This window comes from Chiloscyllium punctatum, chromosome 52 (assembly GCF_047496795.1).
Source record: "Chiloscyllium punctatum isolate Juve2018m chromosome 52, sChiPun1.3, whole genome shotgun sequence".
Lineage (NCBI taxonomy): Eukaryota > Metazoa > Chordata > Chondrichthyes > Orectolobiformes > Hemiscylliidae > Chiloscyllium > Chiloscyllium punctatum.
In genome coordinates this window covers 48289331-48317113 of record NC_092790.1, presented here as the reverse complement: position 1 = coordinate 48317113, position 27783 = coordinate 48289331, and the positions used below count along the sequence as shown (strand labels likewise).

At 42.7% G+C, this 27783-nt stretch overlaps 1 long non-coding RNA gene and 1 pseudogene across 5 annotated transcripts in view; both read left to right on the top strand.

Moving 5' to 3' along the window:
* LOC140470862 (uncharacterized) overlaps positions 1-27783 on the top strand; it is a 1231916-nt gene that overhangs the window by 1160971 nt on the left and 43162 nt on the right. For 4 of the 5 annotated variants that reach the window (XR_011956764.1, XR_011956766.1, XR_011956767.1 and 1 more), the window contains 4 exons: positions 18086-18168; positions 21322-21408; positions 25136-25240; positions 26616-26682. This is a non-coding gene — a long non-coding RNA (uncharacterized lncRNA). The remainder of the gene's footprint in view (positions 1-18085; positions 18169-21321; positions 21409-25135; positions 25241-26615; positions 26683-27783) is intronic. The other variant, XR_011956768.1, reaches the window with a different exon arrangement.
* LOC140470599 (cyclic AMP-responsive element-binding protein 1 pseudogene) lies at positions 2482-8011 on the top strand (annotated as a pseudogene).

The following is a 27783-nucleotide window of genomic DNA, read 5'->3' as shown; positions in this document are numbered from 1 at the left end:
CAACAGAAACATTAAGGGACAAGGGAAGTTGGAGTCGATGCCTTGTGATGCAGGGAAAATATCCCGAATCTTGGACCGAGAGACCGGCGTTCAATTCACAGGTAGTGCAGGTGTGTGTAAAAACAACTTTGAACAGGTTCGTGAGGGAAAATAAGGGAAGTCAGGAACCGAGTAAAAACAATAGAAAACCCATACAATGTGGTGGTGTTCTCAATAGTCAGATGATTTTAGTCTTTACCAACTGTTTCAGAGTCCCAATACAGTCTGTACCACTCCTCCTTGTGCACATATACCACGATTGTGGGGTAAAGTGTTGTAGTGGGATATAAAGGTGCTTTTCTAGAACTCACTCGGTTTTGGAGTTTAAAATGGGTGAGAAAGAGTAGGGTTCTGTATGGAGTTACCTGTTCCCCTCCTGCTGCAGCATCTCATTACTGCCCTAACTCTACCTCGTACGTGTTTGGTAGAGATCACTGTCATTTCATAAACTCACAACACAAGATCCGTCACTCTGTTTAAGACAGCAGAAATCTCTTTTAACACTATAGTCATGACATACATGAACCTGTTGCAGTGCTTCAAACTCCATGACAGACTCGGTCTGGAACCTCCTCTATCCTTAAGACTTTATGCACTGCTTGCACTTATCCATTTCCCCTTTGCACGTTCCCTTTCCAACCCACCCCACCTGTATCATTCCACAGTTGGAGCTGTCAAGGGCAGAAGTCTGTGGAATAGCCTCCCTAACCTTCTCTATCTTCCTTTTAAGATGTATTTTAAAAACATTCTCTTTAATCAATGTTTTGATCATCCATGAAGCACCTTAGGAGATTTGCCATTGTGAAAGTTCCATACAATGCAAGTAGTTGTTGGTATTGCCATACATTAGGAGAAACAGGAATGATGCAGTCAAAATTCTAACAAGAAAGTCACCGATAGGTGCAATGTATAGGCCACCAAATAATTACATCACATTGGCATGGGCAATAAACAAATAAATAACTAATGCCTGTACAAATGGTACAGCTATTATCATAGGTGATTTTAATCTACATGTAGATTGGTCAAACCAGCTCAGTCAAGGTAGCCTTGAGGAGTTCACTAAGTGTATTCATGATAGTTTTATTGAACAGTATGAAATGGAACTGACAAGGGAGCAAGCTATCCAAGATCTGGCCCCTGTGCAATGAGGCAGGAATAATTAATGGATCCCCTGGGAAGAAGCGATCACCGTATGGTTGAATTAGAATACCGATGGAGAGTGTGAAGATAAAATCTAATAACTGAGTCCTGTGCTTGAACACCTGGAACTACAATTGAATGAGAGAGAATCTGGATAAAGTAGACTGTAAACAAAAAATTTATGGTGGGAAGTTGATGAGCAGTGGAAGATTTTCAAAGACATTTTACAAAGTGCTCAGCAAAGATATATTCCAGTGAAACGGAAGGACTGGATGAAAAGGTATACTCGGCAATGGGTATCTAAGGAAAGTGATCAAATTAGACCCGAAGAACATCAGACATAGGAGTGGAAGTAAGGCCATTTGGCCCATCAAGTCCACTCCGCCATTTAATCATGGCTGATGGGCATTTCAACTCCACTCACCCGCATTCTCCCCGTAGCCCTTAATTCCTTGTGACATCAAGAATATATCAATCTCTGCCTTGAAGACATTTAGCATCCCAGCATCCACTGCACTCCATGTCAATGAATTCCACAGGCCCACAACTCTCTGGCTGAAGAAATGTCTCCGCATTTCTGTTCTGAATTTACCCCCGCTAATTGTAAGGCTGTGCCCACCAGTCCTAATCTCCTCACCTAACGGAAACAATTTCCTAGCATCCACCCTTTCCAAAACATGTATTATCTTGAAAGTTTCTATTAGATCTCCCCTTAACCTTCTAAACTCCAATGAATATAATCCCAGGATCCTCAGCCTTTCCTCGTATGTTAGACCTCCCATTCCAGGGATCATCCATGTGAATCTCCGCTGGACATGCTCCAGTGCCAGTATGTCCTTCCTGAGGTATGGGGACCAAAACTGGACACAGTACGCCAAATGGCGCCTAACCAGAGCTTTGTAAAGTCTCAGTAGCGCATCGCTGCTTTTGTATTCCAACCCTCTTGAGATAAATGACAACATTGCATTCGCTTTCTTAATCATGGACTCAACCTGCATGTTTACCTTTAGAGAATCCTCGACTAGCACTCCCAGATCCCTTTGTACTTTGGCTTTATGAATTTTCTCACCGTTTACAAGGTAGTCCATGCTTGTATTCTTTTTTCCAAAGTGCAAGACCTCGCATTTGCTCACATTGAATTTCATCAGCCATTTCCTGGACCACTCTCCCAAACTGTCTAGATCATTCTGCAGACTCCCCACTTCCTCAGTACTACCTGCCTGTCCACCTAACTTCGTATCATTGGCAAACTTCGCTAGAATGCCCCAAGTCCCTTCATCCGAATAATTATTATATAACATGACCACGCAGGTAACCATGCCTGGGATCCAATCAACGACATGTCCAGCAGTAACTTCAGTGCATTTGCTGAATGGGCAGACTGTTAAAGTGCAAGGAGTTATCGAAGCAGCTCAGTCCTCAGTCATACAGTCCCCTCAAGTTCAGACTGTTCAGATCTCTACTATATCTGAATGTGAGGACTCCCAGGAATCTGTGGATAGCATGACTGACTCTCAGAAACATAGAGAAATTCTATCGAGACGGCCTTCATTCAGGAAAATCCTGAATGAACTTTCTTCTGATCCCCCGGTATGCCAAGAAATTGATGAGGAAAAATCAGAAGAAGAGTCTGTCTCAACTGTTACTACAATGACGATGCAGACACCCATCTATCAGACTATCAGCAGTCAATACATTGCTATCACACAGCGGGGGAGTAATTCAGCTGGCCAACAATGGTTCAGATGGAGTGCAAGGACTGCAGACACTAACAATGACCAACGCAGCTACAGCCAAGGTTGGAGCAGCCATTGTACTGTATGCACAAGCCCTGATGGACAGCAAATCTTTGTTGAAAATGTGTTGCTGGAAAAGCGCAGCAGGTCAGGTAGCATCCAAGGAACAGGAGAATCGGCGTTTCGGGCATAAGCCCTTCTGTGCCAGGCAGCCAAGTGCTTGTACGAGGAGCTGCTGAAGATGTCCAAAACTATAAGATCCGTACAACTCCTAACTCCACTGCTGGCCAGGGAATGGTTATGGCATCTTCACCAGTCCTGCAAAGCCAGTCCCAGAATGCTGAAGAAACCACTCATAAATGTGAAATCTGCCTCATGAAAAACAGGGAAGCAGCTCGAGAGTGCCGTCGCAAGAAGAAAGAGTATGTGAAATGCTTGGAGAATCGGGTTGCTATTCTGGAAAATCAAATTGAAAGAGAAGGTGTACAAAGTGGCCAAAAACAGCGTGAAACTAGAACTGGGAAAACGTTAAAGGTCAACTGAAAGCCACAAAAGAGCTATAAAGAAAACTAATATAGAACATGAGAAAAATAAACTAGCACATACTATAAAGACAGAGAGCAAAAGTTTATATAAATATATATAATGAGAAAAGAGTGGCTAAATTAAATGTTGGTCCTTTGGAAAATGAGAAGAAGCATTTAGTTATGGGATATCACAGTGGAGGATGCTAATATCTTTCCAGTAACTAGCAAAGGGACAAAGGTCGGTGAGGATTTGGAAACTATCATTATTACGGAACAGCTAGTTTTAGACTGTTTGGAGGTAATTGAGCTAATGATAGAAAAGTCTTCTGACCCTGATGGAATGCCTCCCAGGGTACGAAAAGAGATGCCAGGAAAAATAGCAAATGCACTGGCAGTAATCTTCTAAAATTCACTGGACTCTGTGGCAGTCCCAGCAGATTGGAAAACAGCAAAAGTTACACCACTGTTTTAAAAAGGAGGTGGACAAAAAGTGGGGAATTATATACCAGTTAGTTTATTCTCTGTAGTGGGAAAGATGCTTGGGTCTATTATCAAGGAAGAAATAACAGAGAATTTCAATAGAAATTGTCCCATTGTACAGATGCAGTATGGGTTCATGAAGGGCAGGTCATGCTTGACCAATCTTTTGGAATTCTATGAAGACATTTCAAGCAAGGTGGACAACGGGGACCCAGTGGATGTGGTGTACCTGGATTTCCAAAAGACCATCAACAAGGTGCTGTGCAAGAAGCTGTTGCACAATATAAGGGTGCATGGCATTAGCGGTAGAGTATTAGCATGGATAGAAGATTGGTAAACTAATAGGAAGCAAACCGTTGGGGACAAATGAGTATTATTCTGGCTGACAATCATTGACAAGTCGTGTGCCTCAGGGATCAGTGTTGGGACTGCAATTATTTACAACTGATACAGATGATTTAGAGTTGGTACTACATGTAGGGTGTCAAAGTTTGCATGTGACACTAAGATGATTAGCAGGACAAAGTGAGCGGAGGACTGTGAAACTTTGCAGAGCAACGTAGATACATTGAGTGGGTAATGGTCTGTCAAATTAAGTAGAATGATTGTAAATATAAAATTTATACTCTTTTTTGTAGTAACATTTAAAAATAAAATAACTTGAATGTTTAAAAAGTTGCATCATTTGCTTTGCAGAGTGACCTGAGCATCCTTCTGCATGAAGGTTGGTCACCAGGTACAACAATCAGTTCAGAAAGCAAATGAAATTTTGTCCTTCGTTGCTGAAAGGAATGTGTTTAAAGGCAGAGGTTATGTTCCAGCTGTATTTGAGTGTTGGTGAGGCCACCCCTGGAGTACTGCATGTAGTTTTTGTCTTCTTACTTGAGAAAGGATGTACCGGCACTAGAAGTGGTGCAGAGGAGGTTAACTAGGTTGATTCCGGAGTTGAGGGGTTTAGTTTAAGAGAGACTGAGTAGATTGGGATTATATTCATCAGAATTCAGAAGAATGGAAAACATATAAAATAATGAATGGAATGGATAAAACAGAAGTAGAGAGATGTTTCGATTGGCAGGTAAAGCCAGGACAAGAGGGCATCACCTCAAAATTAGAGGCAGCAAATTTAAGACTGAATTGAGCTGGAACTTCTTGACCTCTATGGAATTCATTGCCCAGGGAAGTAGTTGATGCTAGTTCAGAAAACGTTTTTAAAGCTACGTTAGATTTTTAAAAACGTAATTAATTAATGAACACGGTGAGAACGTGGGTAAATGGTTCTGTGTCCACGAAATGATCAGCCATGATCTTATTGAATGGCAGAGCAGGCTCGAAGGGCAGGACGGCCTTCTACTGTTCCTACTTCTTACGTTATCTCTCCCTCATTCGTGACTTGGAGGTGTTGGATTGGGATGGACAAAAGTAAAATTCACAGAACACCAGGTTATTGGTCAACAATATTCTTTGGAAGCACTAGATTTGCTGGTTCTTCATCAGGTGGTTTTGAGATGGTGTTGTGTCATTTTTAACTCTTGTAATTCATGAACAGCAACAAAAGCCACGAAGCAATCCGCATGTTCCAGCCAACAATGGGCCCCGGGTGATTGATGTCAGAGGCGGACCAATGGAAAGGCAGAGACAGCGCTGGAGGACCTGCGAGGCAGTTGGTCCTCCGATCAATCAGGATGAATGAGGGGGCGGGACTAGACTATACCACGTGATCATCCTCGCAATCGGTTCGGGATGTGTGGACGGAGAGCCGTTGGTAAAGATAGAAATAAACAGCAGCAAGCGGGAGGGAAATAGTGTTGGTATGGGTTGAGAGGGTTCATAGTCATTTGGTGCACATCGGAAAATACAAATTTGAAACTTAGTCCCGTTTTTGCAGTAAACGGGACAATGCCTCATCTCGCGATTGACTCGAGTAAGCGCCACCATCTTTATTCGGGGCAACGATTAACTGGACTTGTGCAGCCGCCAGCTTTGTAGGGGGCAAAGTTCAGTGGGAGGCATGTGCAGCCTTCTCTGGTAGAGAGACAAAGGAAAGGATTTACACAGAGCATATTCACACACAGAGAAATGGATCTTTTTCTGGATTTGTTTTGTCATTCGTTGAAATGATTTGGATGTGAACAGAGGCGGTATAGTTAGTAAGTTTGCAGGTGACACCAAAATTGGAGGTATTGTGGACAGTGATAACGGGTATTTCAGAGTACAATGGGATATTGATCGGATGGAACAATGGGCTAGGAGTGGCAGATAGGGTTTAATTTAGATAAATGTGAGGTGCTGCATTTTAGAAAAGCAAATCAGAGCGGGACTCACACATTGAATTGTAAGGTCATGGAGAGTCTTGCTGAACAAAGAGACCTTGGAATGCAGGTTCATAGTTCCTTGAAAGTAGCGTCGCAGGTCGATAGGATAGCGAAAAAGGCATTTCGTATGCTTCCCATTATTGGTCAGAGCATTGAGTAAAGGAGCTGGACAGGACATTGGTTAGGTCACTTTTGGAATATTGTGTGCGGTTCTGGTCTCCCTCCTTTCAGAAGGAGGCACTGAAACTTGAAAGGTTTGAGAATTGATTTTCAAGGATGTTGCCAGCGTTGGAGGATTTGAGTTGCAGGGAGAGGCATGATAGGCTGGGGCCATTTTCGCTGCAGTGTTATAGGCTGAGGTGTGATGTTTTAGAGGCTTACAAAAATCGTGAGGGACATGGATACCGTAACTAGACAAGGGTTGGTGGAGCATAGAACTAGAGGATAGAGGTTTAGGGTGGGGGGTGGGGGGGAATTTAAAAGGAGCCTAAAGGGCAACTAAAATTGTAACATTTCAAAGGCATTTGAATAGGAAGTGTTCAGAGGGATGTTGGCCAAGTGCTGGCAAATGCGAATACGTTAGGTTAGAATACTTGGTTGGCACAGATGGGTTGGACTGAAGAGTCTGTTTCTGTGCTAGACATCTCTGACTTTGGGATCATAAAAGTGAACATTGCTCTGATTCATCTCTGGGCTCTTTGATGTCCACTTGTTTGTTAGCTTCCTTAGTCTCTCGTGTGTATTTTTGTTCTCTGTAGTATTTTACTATTACGTTCACAGACCTCTTTGTAAATGAATTGTCCACTGCTGCCCGACTCCTGACCATATGCTGCTCCATTATCAGGTTATTGTTTCCACAATATCTTAGACAGTCAAGAATTCTTTTTTCCAATAAGTGAGTGGATTTTCCTTCCATTTCTGACAGTCAAATTCTGCACCATTTTCATTCCCTATAATTCATATTGCTCTCCCTGAAACATCATGTGTATTTCACCTTCCACAGATACCAGTGATCAAGGCCAAAGCTCTCTTGCCTGTTGAGAAGGTGATGTTTGACTTATTTGTACTGCTGCAGTTTGTATGGTGAAGGTGCTCCCACAACGTGGTTGGGTAGGAGATATTACAGATTATTCACTCAGAGATAGTGAAGAGTAGAAGATATCTGTACAAATCAACACATTTTTAATTTCACAAAAATATTGAGAACTTTTGACATAAGACCACAGATGGAGAATATTATATCCGGTGACCAAAACCATTACCAAATAAGCAATTTTTCAGGAATGACTTCAAGGAAGAAAGCAGATCTTAGAGGGTAGGAATTCCAGACCATTTTGCCTTGGAATCTATAGAAACAGTCACACAGCTGAACCCAAAAATAAACACATCATTGAGAGTCTGAACTAAAATGAGTTGTTGAGATGTGAAAGGGTGTGTGGTGCAGGAAGATAGGAATGATTACAGCCAGGAATTAAGTCAAGGGTGTGAAAGTAAATTGCTGTTGCTTATAAATGGGAGCATTTTGATGGATCAGCAAGTACAAGTGAATACTTGGGCGGTAGAGTTCTCAATATTCTGAAGATTATAGGGAGGGTGATTGTGGGATGCTGGTCAGGAGTGGGTTTAGATAATGAAAGAGAGTTTCAGTAAATGAGCTGAGACTGTGGTGAGGTCAGGTGATATCAATGAAGTCGAAATAGTGGTCTTGGAGTGGGACTGTGCTGTTGCCCTCAGCTGTGGTATTCAGCTGTTTGTCAGTTTGTGAATCAAGTCTGTTACAAGCTCAGAAGCTGACTGGCCCTGGCAGAACCCAAACTGGGTGTCACTGAGCAGGTTATTGTGAGCATGTGCTTGACAGCACTATCGATGACAACTTCCAACACTTCACTGCTGAGGGAGTGTGGACTGATGGAGGGAAATTGGCTGGGTTGAATGTGTCCTGCGTTTTTGTGTTGAACAACACTACTGACATTTGGAAATGTTTCCCAGATGCCAGTGCTGGAGCACAACTTGTCTTGGTGGGCAGCAAGTTCTGGAGGAGAAAGTGAGGACTGCAGGTGCTGGAGATCAGAGCTGAAAATGTGTTGCTGGAAAAGAGCAGCAGGTCAGGAGGCATTCAGGAACTCATTCCTGAAGAAGGGCTCATGCCCAAAACATCGATTCTCCTCCTCCTTGGATGCTGCCTGACCTGCTGTGCTTTTCCAGCAACACATTTACAGCAAGTTCTGGAGCACAGCCATCAGTATTATTGCCACAATGCGGCAGGGCCCATAGCCTTTACACTACTTGTCAATTTCTTGATCTGATTTGAAATGAGTTTTCAACCAATTCAATTCACATCTGTGAAGTCAGGGACCAATAGAGAAGGCTCATCCACTTGGCACTGCTGGCTGAAGATTGCTGCAAATGCTGTTGTCTTATCTGTTGCATGAATGTGTGAGGCTCCTCCATTAGTAAGGGTAGGGATATTGTGATGCTTCCTGCAGTGAGTTGTTTAATTGTCCATCACCATTCCTGACTAGGTGTGGCAGAACTCAGATCTGATCCATTGGTTGTTTGATCACATAGTTCTATTTGGTGTTGCTTGCACTGTAGCTTCACCAGGTTGGCACCACATTTTTAGGTATGCCTGGTATTGCTCCTGGCATGCCCTGCGGAACTCTCCATTGAACCAGGGTTGATTCCCCTGACTTGATGTTAATGGTTGAGTGGGGGATATACCAGGCCATGAGATTTCAGATTGGGCTGGAGTACAGTTCTGCTGCTGCTGTTGGACCACAGTGAGACAGAAGTTGCAGGGTCAGGAGGGCTGATTGTGTGGTTGTATTTTCCAGTGCACGAGAAAATACAATGTGGTCCATCCAGTTTCATTTCTTTGTTGAGTCTGTGCAGTGACTAATACAATGAGTGATTTGGTGGGCCACTGTCAGGAATGCAACTTTAAAAAAAAAAGGATTTGTAATTTACACATGAAAGAAGTGAAACTATCATGGTATTCGAACAAATGAAAGACTGAACAGACAATCAAGGTATTTTTCAATGGATAATTTCAGTTACATCACACTGTAAATGTTTGCTACAAATTCCGTGCCTTAGAATTGTGCCCTCCACAATCACCTGATGAAGGAGCGGTGCTCTGAAAGCTAGTGTGCTTCCAAATAAACCTGATGGACTATAACCTGGTGTTGTGTGATTATTAATTGAGAATATTACAGCACTACTAACAGGGCTGCATGTAAACAAACTCAGCCCAGTTAATCAATACATTCAGAAGGATTTCCTCCAAGTTTGATTACACAATATTAGGCAAAACCGTCAACTTCAACCTGCAATGTTGCTCTTAACAAAAACTTCAGGCTGACACAAAGCTCCCCAACCCACTGCAATGTGGTAACCGGGCCCGGCCCAGGAATTGGAACTGGGACATTTGTGGACTGTGATCTCAAAGGAAGGGAGCAAACACAATTCTGACAGGTTAGTCCTCAAAGATGAGTAGCAAGTTTGAGACAAGGCAGGTGGTATGCCTTCTTACACTTAGTAAAGTTGCATTTCTTATTTACAGTCGTGTTTTGCAAAGTATAAAAAACCAGTTTGTTTTCCGTGGTTAGGGAGTTTTATCCTCGTTGGTCACAGTTGCAGCCCCTCGCTCCCCAAGTCAAATCACAGGATCTATAACAAAAAAATAAACTGTACGTGCTGGAGATCTCAACCACAGAAACAAAGTGCTGGAGAAACTCAGCAGTTCTGAGGGTATCTGTGAAGTGAAAAAAAATGTTACATTTGAAGTTCACTGACTCTTCATCTGAACGGACAAAAGGTCATGAGACTTGGAGCTTACAATGTTTTATTCCCCTCAGAGATGCTGCTGGACCTGATGTTCTCCAGCACTGTGCTTTCTATAGTGAACTTTATTTACAAAACAGATTGGAAAAATACTAATCTCCAAAAGTGAAAGGTTCATTGTAAACATGAGCATAGTTTCTACACTTGAGTTACACAAGCACGTCTCGGTTTAAAAACAAGATTTAACTCACAATAATATTCCATCTCAAAATTAGCCAAGTTACACCAGTAATAAAGCTCCTCCACCCAATGAGGCACTTCAGCACAACATCCTGCAGTGTTACACACAGCCACCTTTACCAAAGAATGATCACATGTCACAAAATTGAAGGCCAAGAGCATGTCTCTTTAAAGGAGCTGAAGTCAAACTCAATTTTTGGAAGGATTTTTATTAAACCTGATCGAACATTTAAATCTCAGAGCATAATCTTTGCTTTTTTAAACAAAGTGTGTGGGAAACATCCCACATCTTGCTAAAGGTTCAGATCAGTCTGATACATAGAGCCAACGTTCAAGCAAACATCACACTTTCCATTCACTTCTACAAAGGGCTGACATCACATTTCTTCAGGATTTAAAGTATTTTATAAATTGTTTGTAAGCTCATTTGTCACGTGAAAGAACTGGATAATGAATGCCATTGTATTCAATAAGAGTGAAGCCTGTGACAGCAGATTTATCTTTGGAGGGTAGTGTATGTGCTTTCTAAGTTCTGGGAGCACTTTGGGAGACTGCTCCCAGATGGTGTTAGTGAGCATATCTGGAATGCACTGTTTAGATTTGGGAATCCTTGGGAGACAATCTGTGGTCTCACTAATACTTGGCTTGTGTTGTTGGTGTACAGTAAGCAATTCATAAAGTTACTTATGTATTGTTGTTGACTACCTGAATGGTATTCAAATCTGCCAGGTTGCCTTCAATAGTGTAAATGCATCTATTGTAAATGTTTTACAATATTCCAGACTGCCCAGTGCTTGGCAAATTCAGGGGGGACAAAAAATCACATTGAGTAATTTGAAATTAAGAATCCAAGAGGATGTAACCACTGAAGTATTCAATTCAAATAGTTAAATGGAGTGCTCACATTTAAAATACCTGTTATCCATTGGAATGGATGGACTGACAGAATTGGGACCAAATTCCTGGCTGGGGAGTGTGAAATGTGCTTTGATAAAGTCACCTGCATTTACCAACAATAATTTGGCAAGCTCGGAAATTTAAAAAACAATACGAGCTTCATTGCTGCTCCAGTCGGGTCACAAACTCTGTGAAAAAAATAACAATGTTCAGGTTTATTGCATACACTCTGAAACACGTGTTCCTTCTACAGATCCTGCAAGTTTCCCCAATGAGCATAGTCCATCCAAATGATGTTCCTAACTTTGGCCAACTCATTCATTTCCTCGCCTCTATAACCTGAAGAGTGACCAGAAGCAATTACTCCACAAATGTGGGAACATTACCGACGAGGATTTTTTCCTTCAGAATTGACTTCCATATATTCAGTGCCCAGAACAGATAAAAAGCTTGTTACCTTTTATAGAGCAATGATTCAGTGGGAGTAAAACGCCAACCTTTTCTTGCTTAACAATCACGCTACCTGAATTTTAAACGTGAACACTTCTTAATAGTTCACCAGATCCTAATATTTTGTGCGAACAAATCACATGATACATATTTATTCAGATAACAAAACAAGTTTGTTCATTGAAGAACCCAGAGGAAAAGGTCATGAAATAATGTGAGTTTGATATACCTCAATCATCATTTCAAGTGCATTCTCTGCATAAATTCTCCTTTTCCTCCTCGAAGTATTCAACTTCTTGAATAATTGTGAGAATGAAGTCGCAGTTGTACAACACAAAATCTGACCCTTCAGTCCAACTTGGCCATGCTGACCAGATATCCAAAATTAATCTCGTCCCATTTGTCAGCATTTGTTCCATATCCATCTTAAACCCTTTCTACTGATTATCAGTTTATTTTACTTTATCAGCACTTGAAATACTGACATTTTTTTCTCCCAACATTGGTTAAAGAAATCATAAGTTCATTCATCCAAGTTAATTTTGTAATCTTTCACAAAGAAACAAGTGAGAACATCATATAGCTGAGTGCAAAACAAAATACTGCAGCTGCGTGATATCTGGGAACACTGTAAAGGTGAGGCACTGATACTGCACAAGTTTGTCAGCACGGTTTCAATTACAAGAATAATTTAGACTTCACATAGTTAAGGTAAATGTGCGATATCTGAATTTCATGAATTGGTTCCTATTGCACTTTTGAGAAGATTAAACCAAGAATAATTTTTGTTGATCAAAGGAGAAAGTGATGACCAAAGAAGCTGGACATTAGAGTCGGAAAGTGTCATGCTGGAAAAGCACAGCAAGTCAGGCAGCATCCGAGAAGCAGGAGAGTTGATGTTTCGGTCATAAGCCCTTCATCAGGAATCATAGGCTTCAGAAAAATAACTGGCATAGACTTATGCCAATACATTTGTAGAAGGGTCAGATTAGAGACTAATTTCAGATTTGGTACCATTCAGTGCAACATTTCAGTATGATACTTACATATGTTCCTAAAAGAGAAGTTGTCTAAAATTACAAGCTCTAGAATGATTACTCGATTAAACCTGGAAATAAAGCTGGTGAACAAGAATGGCAAAGTGAAGTCCCATCAGTATCGCCTCGGGCAGTGTCAAGTAAGAATTTGACAACAGAGTTGCCACTTTGGTGAAACCTGCAGTCTGGCCAAAATGCAGCAAAAATCTGTTCAATTTCATCTGCAAACTATTGAATGCAAATCCTCCTTGCACACTAATGAGGCAGCATTTTGGGATGTCATTTTTAAAATATATTATTTTCAAAGTTCCTCACAATTAAGAGTGATCACTTGGTGCTGTCTGCATAACACAGTATGAAAAGGAACTAACAAAAAAAATTATAACCCCAATTCAGAGTCACTAATTCATTGATATTGCATGGGTCCAGCATTTGTAAGTAATCAGTTTTTAAAAATAAATACAGATACATTTACTAACTATATTGGAGAACAGTCAAATTTCTTACTGAACAGAGACAGGATTGGACAGAGTCTGCATGGATTTAAGAGAGGGGAATCGTACTTAGCACATTTACTGAAATAATCTACAGAGTCAAATATTAAAGAAAGAAATTGCAGGATATTTAGAAAAGCTTATCATTAAACATGGTAGACTGGGTTTTGTGAAAGAGAAACTATATTTGACAAATTTATGACAGTTCATTGAGGAGAGAACAAGCAGGACTGATAAAGGGCAATCCAATGATGCTCTGTATTTGGATTTTAAAAATGTAAATGATAAGGTGCTACATAAAAGTTAATTGCACAATTTAGGAGCTCATGGTATCAGCGTAATGTATTAGTATGGACTGAGGATTGGTTAACCACATTGGCTGTTGCTGAGTCCTCACTTGGAGTACTGTATACAATGTTAGCTCCCATATTTAATAATGAATAAACTAACATCGGAGACCATTCAAAAAAGATTCACTTAGCTGCTTTGAGGACGAAAGGGTTGGCCTATCAAGAATAGATAAGCAGAAGTGATCTGATGGAAACAAGATTCTGAGGAGCTTGACAAGGTAGATGTTGACTAGATCTTTTAGCACCAGTGAAGTCTCAAACCAGGGGACATTACATAAGGGAACATTCATTTTAGGAAAAGTAAAGATTTTTTTTCTCAGATAATGGCTAGAATTTTCTCGCCCAAAAACTTGTGAAAGTTAAATGTGGGAGGGGAATGGTTGGGTTACTCTTTGGAGGGTTGTTCTGGCTTGTTGGGCTGAAGGGCCTGTTTCCACATAGTAGGGAATCTGTGATTCTATCTCAAATTATTTTAAAAGAGGGCAGATATACTTTTGAAATATTGAGCAGTTGAGGGCTATGCGGATCAAGTATAAAAGAAGTGTTGAGGTCTGGGTTGGCCAAGCCATGATCTGATAGAATGGGGGAACAAGCTGAAGGGAATGAATGCCCTACGCCTGCTCCTTGAGGCTCCGTTTCATGTTTTTTTTGTTTTCAAAGAAGAGTGTGATACAATGTGCTAAAGAAGATGTTGTGAAAAGCAGTGAAAATGAGGTGTTTATGTACTGATTCAGATGGCATTGATTCATCAATCACAGCTATACAGTCATGAGTAGGAAAGCGATTCCCTCCATGAATAAAGGAAATCTACTGCAGAGCTTACACAAAGGGAATTCTGACCCTCAGTAAACTCTCCCATCACATTACCCAACATATCAGTTAAGCAGGACGCACTGCGCATGCTCTAGCCAACAAATGACCCGCGGGTGATTGATGTCAGTACTGGACCAATGAAAGGTCGGTGGGCGGATCTGGAGGACCTAGGGGAGGTTGGTCCTCCAACCAATCAAAGTGAATGAAGGGCGGAGCTAAACTAAACCATGTGATCACCCTCGCGCGCAGCGCAGAGTCGCTGTAATGAATGTTCGGGAAGTTATGGATACGGTAAGGATACGGTAAGGAAAGAAATAAACAGGGAAATGGGATAAAAACTGTGCTGCTATGAGCAGAGAGGTTTCACAAACAAATTGTGCACGATGGAAAACATAAATTTGAACGTCCCAGTCCCGTGTTTGCAGTAAATGGGGAATTGCCTCAGCGCGGCTGCAGGCCTGAGTGAGCGCCGCCATCTTTATTCGGGACAAAGATTCACTGGACACGCCATCTTTGTAGGGGGCAAGGTGCAGCCAGGCGCATGTGCAGCCTTTCTCTAGTACAGAGTCATTGGGATCATAGCAGCCAATACTGCTCTGATTCACCTCTGGGCTCCCTCATAACCACTTTGTCAATATCTAACTTCCTCCGTCTCGAACCATGGGTGTAGTTTTGATCTGTTTACTACTGTATTATTACTTTTATAGACCCTTTGTAAATGAGTTTTTCACTGCGGCCCAGCCCCTGACCATGGACTGCTCTATTATCAGATTACTTTTTTCTTGAATATATTTGACAGTCAAGAATTATTTTTTCCAAGAAGCAAGTGTATTTTCCTTCCATTTCTGAATATCAAATTCTGCACCATTTTCATTCCCTGTAATCCATTTTGCTCTCCCTGAAACATCAACTGTGTTTCTCCTTCCACAGATACCAGTGATTAATGCCAAAGCCCTGTTGCTTGTGGAGAGGGTGATGTTTGACTTTCTTGTACAGCTGCAGTTTGTGTGGTGAAGGTGCTCCTTACAATGTGGTTGGGTAAGTGGCATTATCGATTATTCACTCAGCAACAGTGATGATTTGAAAATAATGTCCAAATCAACAACAGTTTGTATTTTTATTATCATGCTTATAATTTCACAAAAATGCTATTGAGAACTTTAGACATTACGCCAGAGATGGAGATATTAGGTCAGGTGACCAAAAGCACTGCCAAAAAGCAGGTTTGAGGGATGTCTTAAAGGTGGAAAGCAGACCTGAGAGGTTTTGGCTGCGAATTTCAGACCATGCTGCTTCAGCAACTGTAGAAACAGCCACACAGGTGAAGTAATAAATTAACAAATGGTTGGGAGTCTCGAAGAAAATAGGTTGTCGAGGTCTCAAAGTGTGTGTGGTGCAGGGAGCTAGGGATTATCGCAGCCAGAAATTAAATCAAGTGTGAGAATTTTAAATTGAGGGATATTGGCCAGGTGAGACTAGATTGGGTTGGGGTATCTGGTCAGCATGGATGGGTTGGACCGAAGGGTCTGTTTCCATGCTGTACATCTCTATGGCTGTACGCTGTTGATTATAATTAGGAGCCTTTTGATAAATCAACAAGCAGAGATTTAGACTTTCTTGATATTACAGTGAGGTTGAATGTGGGAAGCTGGCCCTGAGTGTGTTTGGAAAATGAAGTCTGGAGATAACACACGATGGATGAGAGTTTTAGTAAATGAGCTGAGATGAGGGTGGAATCAGCTAGAATTAGTGATCTTGGAGTGGGACTGAGTTGTCACACTCACCTCGCCTCTGGGATTCAGCTGGTGGCCAGATTGTGAGATTGTGAATCAGGGCGGTAACACAATCGGGAGCTGAGTGGCCCTGGTGGAGCCTAAAATGAGTGTCACTCAGCTGGCTGTTGCTGAGCAGCTGCTGCTTGGTAGCCCAGTTGATGACATCTTCCATCACTTTACTGCTGATCGAGTGTGGACTGATGGATGGAAATTGGCTGGGTTGGATTGCCCTGTGTTTTTGTGTTGAACATCCCTGGGCAATGTTCCACATTGTTGGTAGATGCCAGTGCTGGAGCGGTACTTGGCTTGGTGGGTGGTAAGTTCTGCAGCACAAGATATCAGTATTATTGCCAGAATATTTGCAGGGCCCGTAAAATTTGCACTACTTAACCATTTCTTGATGTTATTCAAACTGAATCGAACTGGCTGAAAACTCACATCTGTGATGTTAGAAACCACTGGAGAAGGCTGAGATGGATCATCCCACTTTGCACTTCTGGCTGAAGATTGCTGTAAATGCTGTCATCTTATCTGGTGCATGGGTGTGTGAGGCCCCTCCATCAGTAAGGGTGGGGATTTCTGTGATGCTTCCTCCAGTGAGTTGTTTAATTGTCCATCACCGTTCACAACTGGGTGTGGCAGAACTGCAGAGCTCCGATCTGTTCCACTGGATGTAGGATCACTTAGCTCTGTTGCTTGCTGCTGATGCTGTTTGAAATGCAGATAGTCCTGTTTGATAGCTTCAACAGGTTGGCACTACATTTTTAGGTCTGCCTGGTGCTGCTCATGGCATGCCCTCCTTTCCTGTACATTGTGATGGGTGAGTGCAGGATTTACAAAGCCATGAGATTACAGATTACAGTTCTGCTGCTGTTGATGTCCCATAGTGCCTTAGAGATACCCAGTTTGAGATCGTCCATCTCTTCGAAGTCTGTCCCATTTAGAACGGTGATAGTGTCATTCAACACAATGGAGCTTTTTCTCAACTTTAAGCCAAGTCTTGTGTCTCCAAAAGGAATGTGTGATGGTCGCGCTTACTGATACTGTCATGGCCAGATGTATCTGCCGCTGGTCAATTCATAACAATGAGATCACTCTTGTTTTTCCCTCTTGTTGGTTCCCTCCCCACCCGCTGCAGACTCAGTTGAGCAGCTATATCCTTTAGGACCTGCAGCTCAGTCAGTAATTCTGTTGCAGAGCTAGTCTCGATTGTGGATATAGAAATCCTGTACCCAGAGTACGTTTGACTGCATTTTATTGCCTCAGTGCTTCCTCCAAATGTTGTTCAACATGAAGCAGAAGTGATTCATCAGCCAAGAGAGGACGGGACGTGGTAATCAACAGGAGCCGTGAGACTTTCTGGTCTCTGGAGCCAATGCTGTGTACTCCCAGGGCAAATCCTCCCTGTCTGTACACCACTGTGCCACCACCTCTGCCTGGTCTGTCCTGCCAGTGGGACAGGACATATCCAGAGATTTCAGGAGAAAGTGAAGACTGCAGATGCTGGAGATCAGAGTCAAGAGTCTGGTGCTGGAAAAGCGCAACAGGTCAGGCTGATGAAGGGCTTAGGCTCGAAACGTCGATTCTCCTTCTCCTCGGATGCTGCCTGACTGTTGTGCTTTTCCAGCACCACACTCTCGATATCTAGGGATGGTGATGGTGGTGTCTGGTTATCTTTGTCAGGGATGATTCCGTGTGTATGACTATGTCAGGCTGTACCTTGACTAGTCTGTGAGACAGCTCGGCACATTTTGGCACCAAAAACCATATGTTAGTGAGGAGGACGTTGCACCATCGAGAGGGCTGATTCTGTGGTTGTATTTTCTGGTGCTGTGTTAGTTGCCAACTGGTCCATCCAGTTTCATTCCTGTGTTGAGACTTTGCAGTGATCAGTACAGTGAGTAGCTGGCTGGGCCGCTGTCAGGTTGGCAGGATTTGTTTCGCCATTGACAATGGTTTCATGGAGATCAGGAGATTCCTAATACGTTGTTTTTTTTTCTTGAATTCAGATTCCACCATCTGCCAAGATGGGATTCGAATCAGGACTTCAGTCGTTTGTTTTAATATTCTGGATAAAACCTAAATACATCAGGTTTGTTCACTCATTTTAAATATCACTAACCCTGGTTTTGTTTCTTTGTGAAACACTGCCCATCATCCTGTCTCCTCCATCCTCCCCTCCAACAACGAGTGAGGAGCACATGGAGTTTCTCTGTCACTAAGACTGAGATAATCCGATCTGCTGCTTCTCTCCCTCCCACTAGCCCACTGAGTCAAACTGCCTCACGTGGTGTTCCTGGTTTTTGTCCGAAACCTACATCTTTCTCCAGTGTCTTGTCAAGCCTTATCAGAGCTCACCTTGACCCTTTACCCTAATCTCGCTAAACTCCCTTTCCAACTCTCTTTCCTCTGCTGCCGCCTCATCACTCCCCTTTGCCAATTCATAGATATTGTTCCTTGTTCTGTCTGTTGGTCTTTTTTTGGTTATGTCCTTCTCTCCCATTCTGTGAAAAACTAATATTTGACCTCACCATTGTTGGAAAATCCTGCTCCATCTCCACTCTCCCTTTCCTTTCTGAATTCCTTGCATTTGGTGTCCCTTAACGATCTATCCTTGGTCTCTCCTGTATCTCACGTACATTGTGCCAGGAGGTGATATCATCCAAAAACACTGTGTTAGGTTTGACATGTACACGGACGATGCCCAGCTCTCCCTCCCCATCATCCCTCTCCATTACTCCACTGTTACTCAGTTATCAAACTGCTTATCACATTCCCACTACTGAATTAGCTGCAGTTTCCTCCAATGAAACATTGTCATGGTTAAACCCATTGCCTTACCTTTACCTTTCTGCTGAGCCCCTCCCACCCACTGGGAACTCTCTGAGGCAGAACGACACTCTTCACATTATTGCTGTTATATCTGACCTCAAGGTGACCTTCTGATCAGACATCCACACAATCACAACACCAGGAATTCCAATCTCTTAAACGTTGCTTTTCTCCACCTCACCCCAGCTCCATTGCTACTGAAACCCCTTACCCGCGTCTGTGTCACCTTAAACTTGAATCCAAAACAGAACCCTTGATTCCGTGACTCATAATCTGGTTTCAGACTCCCCTCTCAGTATTTACCCTCAGACACATCCCCTCTGTATTTATCCTGTCAAACCCCTTCAGAATCCCATCTGTCTCAATGAGATCACCTCTCTTTCTCCAAAATCCAGTGAGTAGAGTCCCAACCTTTTCAGCCTTTATTTAAAAGATAATCCCTCCAAACCAGGGATCATCTCATTGAATCTTCCCTGAAATGCCTCCAATAACGTGACACATTTCCTTATCTCAAGGGACCAAAACTGCTCTCATTCCTGCAGATATGGTGGTCTCACCAGCACTTCCACACATTACTCTCAGGTAGAGACTCCAAACTCTAATACTGAAAAACTTTGAAACAAAACATTCGATTCCCCTTCCTGATTCCCTGTTGTAACTGTGTGGTAGCTTTCTGTGTTTCCTGAACAATTACCCCTGGTCCCTTTGTTGTGCAGCTTTCTACAGTTTCCACCATTTAAATAGTACTTTGTTCTTTTATTATCTCCTCCAAAATGATCAATTTCCTATTTTTCCCAAGTTACACCCCATCTGGCAATTTGTTGCCTCTTTCTCCTGTGCATCTCTCTATTTTCATAACCCTCTTAGACCTCTACAGTTATGCCTTTTCTAGGAGATATCCCCCCTTCCCATTCTTCCAAACATTTACTGGGAGCACTGGGCAGTGGGAAGCAGACAGAGTTGCTATCTTTTTAGGGATACGCTTTGGAGTGATTGGGAGGATCTTCCTACCCATTGGTCAGGATGGAGACAACTTGCCCATCGTTAGGCATTAGCCTTTCACACCCATGTCTTATTGATGAGGCAGAGCGGCAGCACGGAATGAAAGAAAAGAAAGTCATTCTTGTTCCCCATATCTCCCTGACGCTTGGATGATTTTCTCCAATGTGTCAAAGAACTGCTGTGTTCAGTCACATGAGATCTCAAGTTGGAATCTCCTAGAAACCCACAGATTTCCCTCTGAGTTGACTGCTGATGTCCTCAAGGGTAATATGTACAGTAATCCTGGGCCACGAGGAGGGGATGGTGTGAGTTTCTAACTTGAACTGATAGTGATAGATTTTATAAACTTGTATTACAGGATATTACAGGTGGACATTCAGATGGTAATCTCAGTAAATATTCTGCTAAACTCTAATTGAATTACTCAGTATATCAGGATATGGATATTCGCATTGTGTGTGTGAGTATTGTGTTCCAGATCAATCCCATTTGCTGCTTTAAGATTCTCCTTTGAATCATCGCATTCTCTCAAAAGGTCTCCCCAAACCTTCAATGTGTCATGTAATCCTTTTATGCTGACCTGATGAGTGTAAGGCTTATTATTCGAATGTGTAATTTTTGTATAAGGATGCCTCAGAGAGGGAGCACAATATTCTTAAAGGGGAGAATAACCATTTTGAGGAGAGGCTGTTGTTTATTGGTATCAATGACATAGGAATAGAAGAGTTCACATTATTGGATCATTGGAATCTCTTGTGGGGTAGAATTGCCCTCCATCAGAAGGATGGATTGTACTGGCACTGGAAGGGAACAGTGGCTAGTGCTATTCAGGAGGCATTAACCCAGTGAAGGAATGTGGGTAAACCTAGAGAGAGAGTGAGGGAAGAGCTCGGTCCGACGCTGGTACAGTTCAGACGTCAAACAGTCAAGGCAGACAAGGGCAAGGCACAGAATGAGCAGTTTCACTGCATTTATTTCAATGCAGGAGGCCCGATAGGTCGGGCAGAGGAGCTCAGGGTATGGTTTTGAACATCGCACTGCGATATTGTAGCAATTACAGAGGCATGACTTAATGATGGATAGGACCAGCAGCTTAATGTTCCACTGTATAGATGCTATAGCAAAGTTAGAAAGGGGGCAACAGAGCAGGGGGAGAGGTATTTTTGATAAGGGATAACATTACAGCTGAGCTTCAAGAGGGTATTCCTGGGAGTACATCCAGGCAGGTTATACAGGTGTAACTGAGAAATAAGAAAGGGATGATCTCCTTATTGGGATGGTAATGTTGACTGCCCCCCACTTCCCCAATAGTCAGCAGGGAGTTGAGAAGCAAATTTACTAAGAGATCACTTATCCGTAAGAACAGTATGGTTGTTTCCAAGACTTGACCTTCTTTGCTATTCATTCACAGGATGAGGGTGTCACTGGCTGGGCCCAAAGGGCAGTAAAGAGTCAACCACATTGCTGTGGGTCTGGAGTCACATGTAGGCCAGACCAGGTAAGGATGGCAGATTCCTTCCCTGAAGGATATTAGTGAATCTGATGAGTTTTGCTTTTCGCAATAATCAACAATGGATTCATGGTCTTTAATAGATTCTTAATTCCAAATTTTTATTGAATTCACAGTCCACTGTCTGCTGTGATGGGATCCAAACCCTGGGCCCCAGAACATTATCTGGGTGTCTGGATTATCCATCTAGTGATAATCTCACTCGGTCATTTGGCAGGGTGAGTGACTGAGGTATCCGTGGGGCAGCACATCAGCACCAAAGATCCCATGGTCTCTGTGGAAGATAGAAAGGGCTGGGGAGGGAGATATATCCCTGGTGGTGGGGTCTGACTGTAGGTAGCGGACATAGCAGAGGTTACTGGAGATTAGTGGGTGGCAGGTGAGGAGTGGGGGATTATATTCTTATTGTTGTTGGAGGGGTGGGGGGGGGGGAAGTTGGAGGTACAGGAAGTGGAGGATATGCGTTGGAGTGCATTGTTGATCAAGTGGGAGGGAAATGCGGTCCTTGAAAGAGGAAACCTTTCTGGGATGTCCTGGAGTGGAATTGCTTCTCCTGGGAGCAGATATGGCAGAGGCGGCGGAATTGAGAGTGCAGGATCACATTTTTACAGGAATATACTCGAGGGTAATCAGGAGAGCAAAAAGGGGACTTGAAATATCTCTAGGACATAGTTTAAGGAGAATCCAAAGAGATTCTACAAATAATTTAAGGATAAAATAATAACCAGACACAGAATAGGACCCCTTAAAGATCAACAAGACCATCTATGGAACAACAGGAGGTGGGAGAAATACTATGCTATTCTATTCTAGAGAGTTTGGAGAAATAAATAGTGATAATTTGAAAAGTGTCTATATTACAGAGGAGGAAGTACTGGATGTCTTAAACAGTAGCAAGGTGGATAAATCCCTGGAACCTGATCAGGTGTATTCCAGAAATTTGTGGAAAGCTAGGAAGGTGTTGGCAGTGCCCCTCCCTAAGGTATTTATATCATTGTTTGTGACAGGTGAGGTGCTGGAAGATGGGTGCCATTATTTTAAAAAGGTGGTAAGGAAAGGCCAGGGAACAAGAGAACAGTCAACCTAACGTCCGTGGTAGGTAAGTTGTTGGAAGGGATTCTGAGGGACTGGATTTACATGTATCTGGAAAGACGAGGATTGATTAGGGCTCGTCAACATGGCTTTGTGTGTGGGAAATTCTCTCTCTCTAACTTGATTGAGTTTCTTTGAAGATGTGACAAAGATGATTAATGAAGGCAGACTGTGGACGTTGTCTATATGGACACTGAACGATGTTCCACATAGCAGACTCGTTAGCAAAGTTAGATAACATGGAATGTTGGGAGAACTAGCCATTTGGATACAAAACTGGCTTGAAGGTAGGAGGCAGAGGGTGGTGATGGAGGGTTGCTTTGCGGACTGGAGGCCTGTGAGCAGCATTGTCCTGCAGGAATGGGTATTAGGTCCTTAAATAAATGACTTGGATGTGAATGTATGAGATATGATCAGTGGGTTTACAGAAGACACCAAAATTGGAGGTGTAGTGGACAATGAAGAAGGTTAGTTCAGAATGCAACAGTATCTTGACCAGATGGGCCATTGGAGCGAGGAATGGCAGACTGGGTTCAATTTAGACAAATGTAAGCTGTTGGAATTTGGAAAGGCAAATCAGAGCAGGTCTTGTACACTTAATGGTAAAGTCCTTGGGAATGTTGCTGAACATAGAGACCATGGAGTGCAGGTTCATTGTTCCTTGAAAGTAGAGTCGAAGGTAGGCAGACTAGTGAAGGTGGTGTTTGTTATGCTTATATTTATTGGTCAATGCATTGAGTTCAGAAGCTGGGACGTCAAATTCTGGTTGGACAGGACATTGATTAAGCCATTTCAGGAATTATGTTTTAAGTTCGAAATTCCCTGTTCTGGAAAGGATGTTGTGAATCTTGAAAGAGTTCAGACAAGATTTTCAAAGACTTTGCTCGGGTTGGAGGATTTGGGCTACAGGGAGAGGGTGAATAGGCCAGGGTTAATTTCCCTGGAGAGGCAAAGACTGAGAGGTGACTTCATGGAGATCGATAAAGTCATGAAGGGCATGGATAAGGTGAACAGCCAGGGTCTTTTCCCCCCAGTTAGGTGGGTTCAAAACAAGATCACGTGGACTAAAGTTGAGAGGGCAAGGATTTAAAATGGATCTAAGGGGCAAAGTTTTCAAGCTGTGTGTGGTGTATGTGTGGAATGAGCTGCCGGATGAAGTAGTGGAGGCTGATACAATTACAACATTTGAAAGGCATCCGATTGGGTACGTGAATAAGAAGAGTTTCCAATGATACGGACCAATAGCTGGCAAATGGGACTCCGTTTGTTGAGGATTCCTCGTTGTCATGGACAAATTGGACCAAAGGTCTGTTTCTGTGCTGTACATCTCTATGACACTAATAAATGAAAATAAGATGTGTTCCTCTTTTGTGGAGAGGTAGCAGAAGCACAGATAATTGTCCTTGGAGCTGAGAAGGTTAAGCAGTGATTTTGACCAGGTGCAAATTTGTTTCTAGGATATCTAATCTGCAGAGTGAGGGGAATTGTTAACAATTTCACAATTTTAGTAAATGTTTTCAGGTAATTGGCAAATAATGTGAATATGTGAACATTATTCAGTAAGTTCTGAGTATCTGGAACAGTCTGAATGGCAGCTGGACACAGACTCAGCAGTTATTCATAAACAGATTTGGAATTTTACTTTTTAAGGGAAGATTTGGGGGGCTATAGGCAAAGGGGAAGGGAATTGGGACAGATTTGCAGCATCTCCAGAGGAAGAGGGTACATCCCAAATGGGCTGAATAGCCCCAGCCCCTGTGCTCTGTGATACTGCCCCCATTGACTGTGAATGTTGAAGCTCATCCCAGGGCAGAGAGAGGGAGGATCCCACCACTCACCTCACAATGGGCCCCGAATGATTGATATCAGCGCAGGCCAATAGGGGGCAGAGGGCAGTACTGGAGGACCAGGTCGTACCAGTTTGTCCTCCAACCAATCGGAGTGAATGAGGGCATCCTCAAGGCTGGAACGAAAGAAAGGCACATATCACAGAGATCTGAGAAACTGGAGGACATGAGATAGGGAGCGTTCTGTGGCTGGTGAAGAATTATATAAATAAAGAAGAGTTGTGAGGCTGGATGAGGTGACAGTGATCGGGAGAGTTGAGGATGGAGGAATTTAGAGTTAGTGAGGATTAGAGTCATAATGTTATACAGCAAGGAAACAGGCCCTGTGTCCAACCAGTCCATGCCAACCATAATTCCAAACTGAACTAATTGTACCTGCCTCCGCTTGGTCCACATCCATCCAAATATTTCCTAGTTATGTACTTATCTGAATGTCTTTTAAATATTGTAATTGTATTCACAGCTACCACTTCCTCTGGAAGTTCATTTCACATGTATAATTTTTTTAAAAACCCTAATGTCTTTTCTGAAATCTTTCTAATTTCTTCTCAAAATGAATGCAGCACAGTTTTGAATCCCCCCCCCCCCTCCCCCCCAGCAAAACACTTTCTGATTTTGTCAACCTGTAATAAGGTGACCCCTCAACCTCGTGCACGCCAGTGAAAAAAATTCCCAGCCTATCCAGCCTCTCCTTAGAACACAATCCCTCCATTCATGGCAACATCCTGGTAAATCTCTTCTGAACCTGCTCCAATTTAATATCCTTCCTATAACAGCACCACCTGAACTGGACAGAGTATTCCAGAAGAGGCCTCCCCAACGTCCTGTACATCCTCAACATAACGTCCCAACTCCTGGACTCAAAGGTCTGAACAATGAAGGTAAGTGTGCTAAGCACTTTCTTAACCACCCTGTCAACATGTAACACAAATTTCAAAGACCTGAAGCCCTCGGTCGCTTTGTTCCCATATCACTACTCAAGGCTCTACTTTTATTGAGTGTAAGTCCTGCCCTCGTTTGTTTTGTCAGGATGTTATATTTTGCATTTATTCCAATCAAAACATTTTTTTGAGTATAAAGGCAGTAGGAGTATAATTAAAAGAGAAATCAGGAGGCAAAAAAGGGCCGTGAGATAGCTTTGGCAAATAGGGTTAAGGATAATCCGAAGGGCTTTTGTAAATACATGGGAAAAAAAAAGGCTAACTAGGGAGAAAATAGAGACCCTCAAAGATCAGCAAGGCAGCCATTGTGTGGAGCTGCAGGCGATGGGTGAGATAGGAAACAAGTATTTTGCATTAGTGTTTACTGTGAAGAAGTACATGGGAGATATAGAATGTGGGGAAATAAATGGTGTCATCTTGAAAAATGTCCATATTACAGAGGAGGAGGTGGTGCTGGATCGGTGGCTAAGGAGCTGGTGCAGGGGAAAAGGATTCACGTTTTTTGGATCATTATGATCTCCTCTGGAGTAGAGTTGACCTGCATAAGAAGGATGGATTGTACCTCAATTGGAAGGTGTCTAATATCTAGGCAGGGAGACTGGCTGGTGATACTCGGGAGGCATTAAACCAGTGAGGGAGTGGGTATAAACCCAAGAAGGTAGTGAGAATAGAGGTATGTCTGAGGCTGGTACAGTTCAGAAGTCAAATAGTCAAGGCAGGCAAGGGCAAGGAACAGAATGAAGACGGACTGAGCAGTTGCACTGCATTTACTTCAATAGAAGACGCCTGACAGGGAAAGCAGATGAGCTCAGGGTATGGTTTTGAACATGGCACTGGGATATTATAGCAATTACAGAGGCATCACTCAGGGATGGATAGGCCTGGCAGCTTAATGTTCCAAGGTATAGATGCTATAGCAAGGATAGGAAGGGGGACAAGAGAGGAGGCGGAGTGGCATTTTTGATTCGAAATAGCATTATGTTTTTGCTTAGGGAGGATATTCCTGGGAGTATGGTCAGTGAAGTTATTTAGGTGGAACTGGGAAATGAGAATGGGATGATCACCTTATTGGGGTTTTCTGCATGGATTTCGTCTGGGCCCTCTGGTTTCCTCCCACAGTCCAAAGATGTGCAGGTTGGGTGGATTATCCAGGCTGAATTGCCCGTAATGTTCAGGGATGTGCAGGCTCTGGGAAATGCAATGTTACAGGGGCAGGTTAAGAGGCTTTCAGGGTCAGTATCAATGTGATGGGCTGAATGACCTGTTTCCACACTGTTGGGATTCTCTGATAATTCTATTTTTAAAATATTTACAGAAAATAATAGACCAGATTGAAAAGTTAAGGTTCTGAATTGGACAAAGGCCAATTTTGATGGCACAAGGTAAGAACTTTCATCTGGCCCCTCAAGCCTGCTCTACCATTCAATAAGATCAGGGCTGATCTTTTCATGGCCTCAGCTCCACATTCCTGCTCTCTCACCATAACCCTTAATTCCTTTCCTGTTCACAAATCTACATTTTGCCTTAAAAGCATTCAAGTTGATAACGTCAAATGCTGCACTCGGCAGGGAATTCCACAGATTCACAACCCTTTAGCTGAAGAAGCTCCTCCTGAACTCAGTCCTAAATCTGCTCCCCCTTATTTTGAGGTAATGCTCTGTAGTTTGAACCGACCCCAGTGGAAATAGCCTCCCTGCTTCTATCTTATCTACTCCCTTCATAATTTTATTTTTTCCTATCCAACCTCCCATTCCTCTAAATTACAATGATTATAGAACCAGTTTTCTCAATCTCTCCACATACACCAACCCTCTCAACTCCCAACTCAAACTAGTGAACCTCCTGTGCCAGTGCATCCTTGCTAATGTAAGGGGACCAAACCTGGACACAGTACTCCAGGTGTGGCCTCACCAGCATCCTGTACAGCTGCAGCATAACCATACCTCTAGCAATGAAGGACAATATTCCCTTCACTGCCATAATTACCTGCTGCACCTGCAAACCAACTTCCTGAGATTCATGCACAAGGCCACCCAGCTCTCTCTGCACAGCAGAATGCTGCAAGATTTCACCATTTCATCATCCAGTTTTCTGTTCGTACGACCAAAATGGATGACCTCACATTTCCCAACATTGAACTCCATCTGCCAGATCATTCACTTAACCTATCTGTATCCCTGTGCAGACTGACAGTGGCCTCTGCAGACATTGCTCTACCTCATCTTTGTATCAAATGTGAACTCTGACACGGTACACTTGGTCCTCAACTCCAAAACATTTGTGTAAAGTGCCAACACTAATCCAAACACCCATTTATCCCCATTCTTTATTTTTTGCTGGTTAACCGATCCTGTATCTATGATAATACATTACCAATAATGCTGTGCATCTTTACCTTATTCAGCAGCTTTTTGTGTGGCAACTTATCGGATACCTTCTGGAAATCCAGGTACACCACATCCACTGAGTCTGCCTTGTCTAAC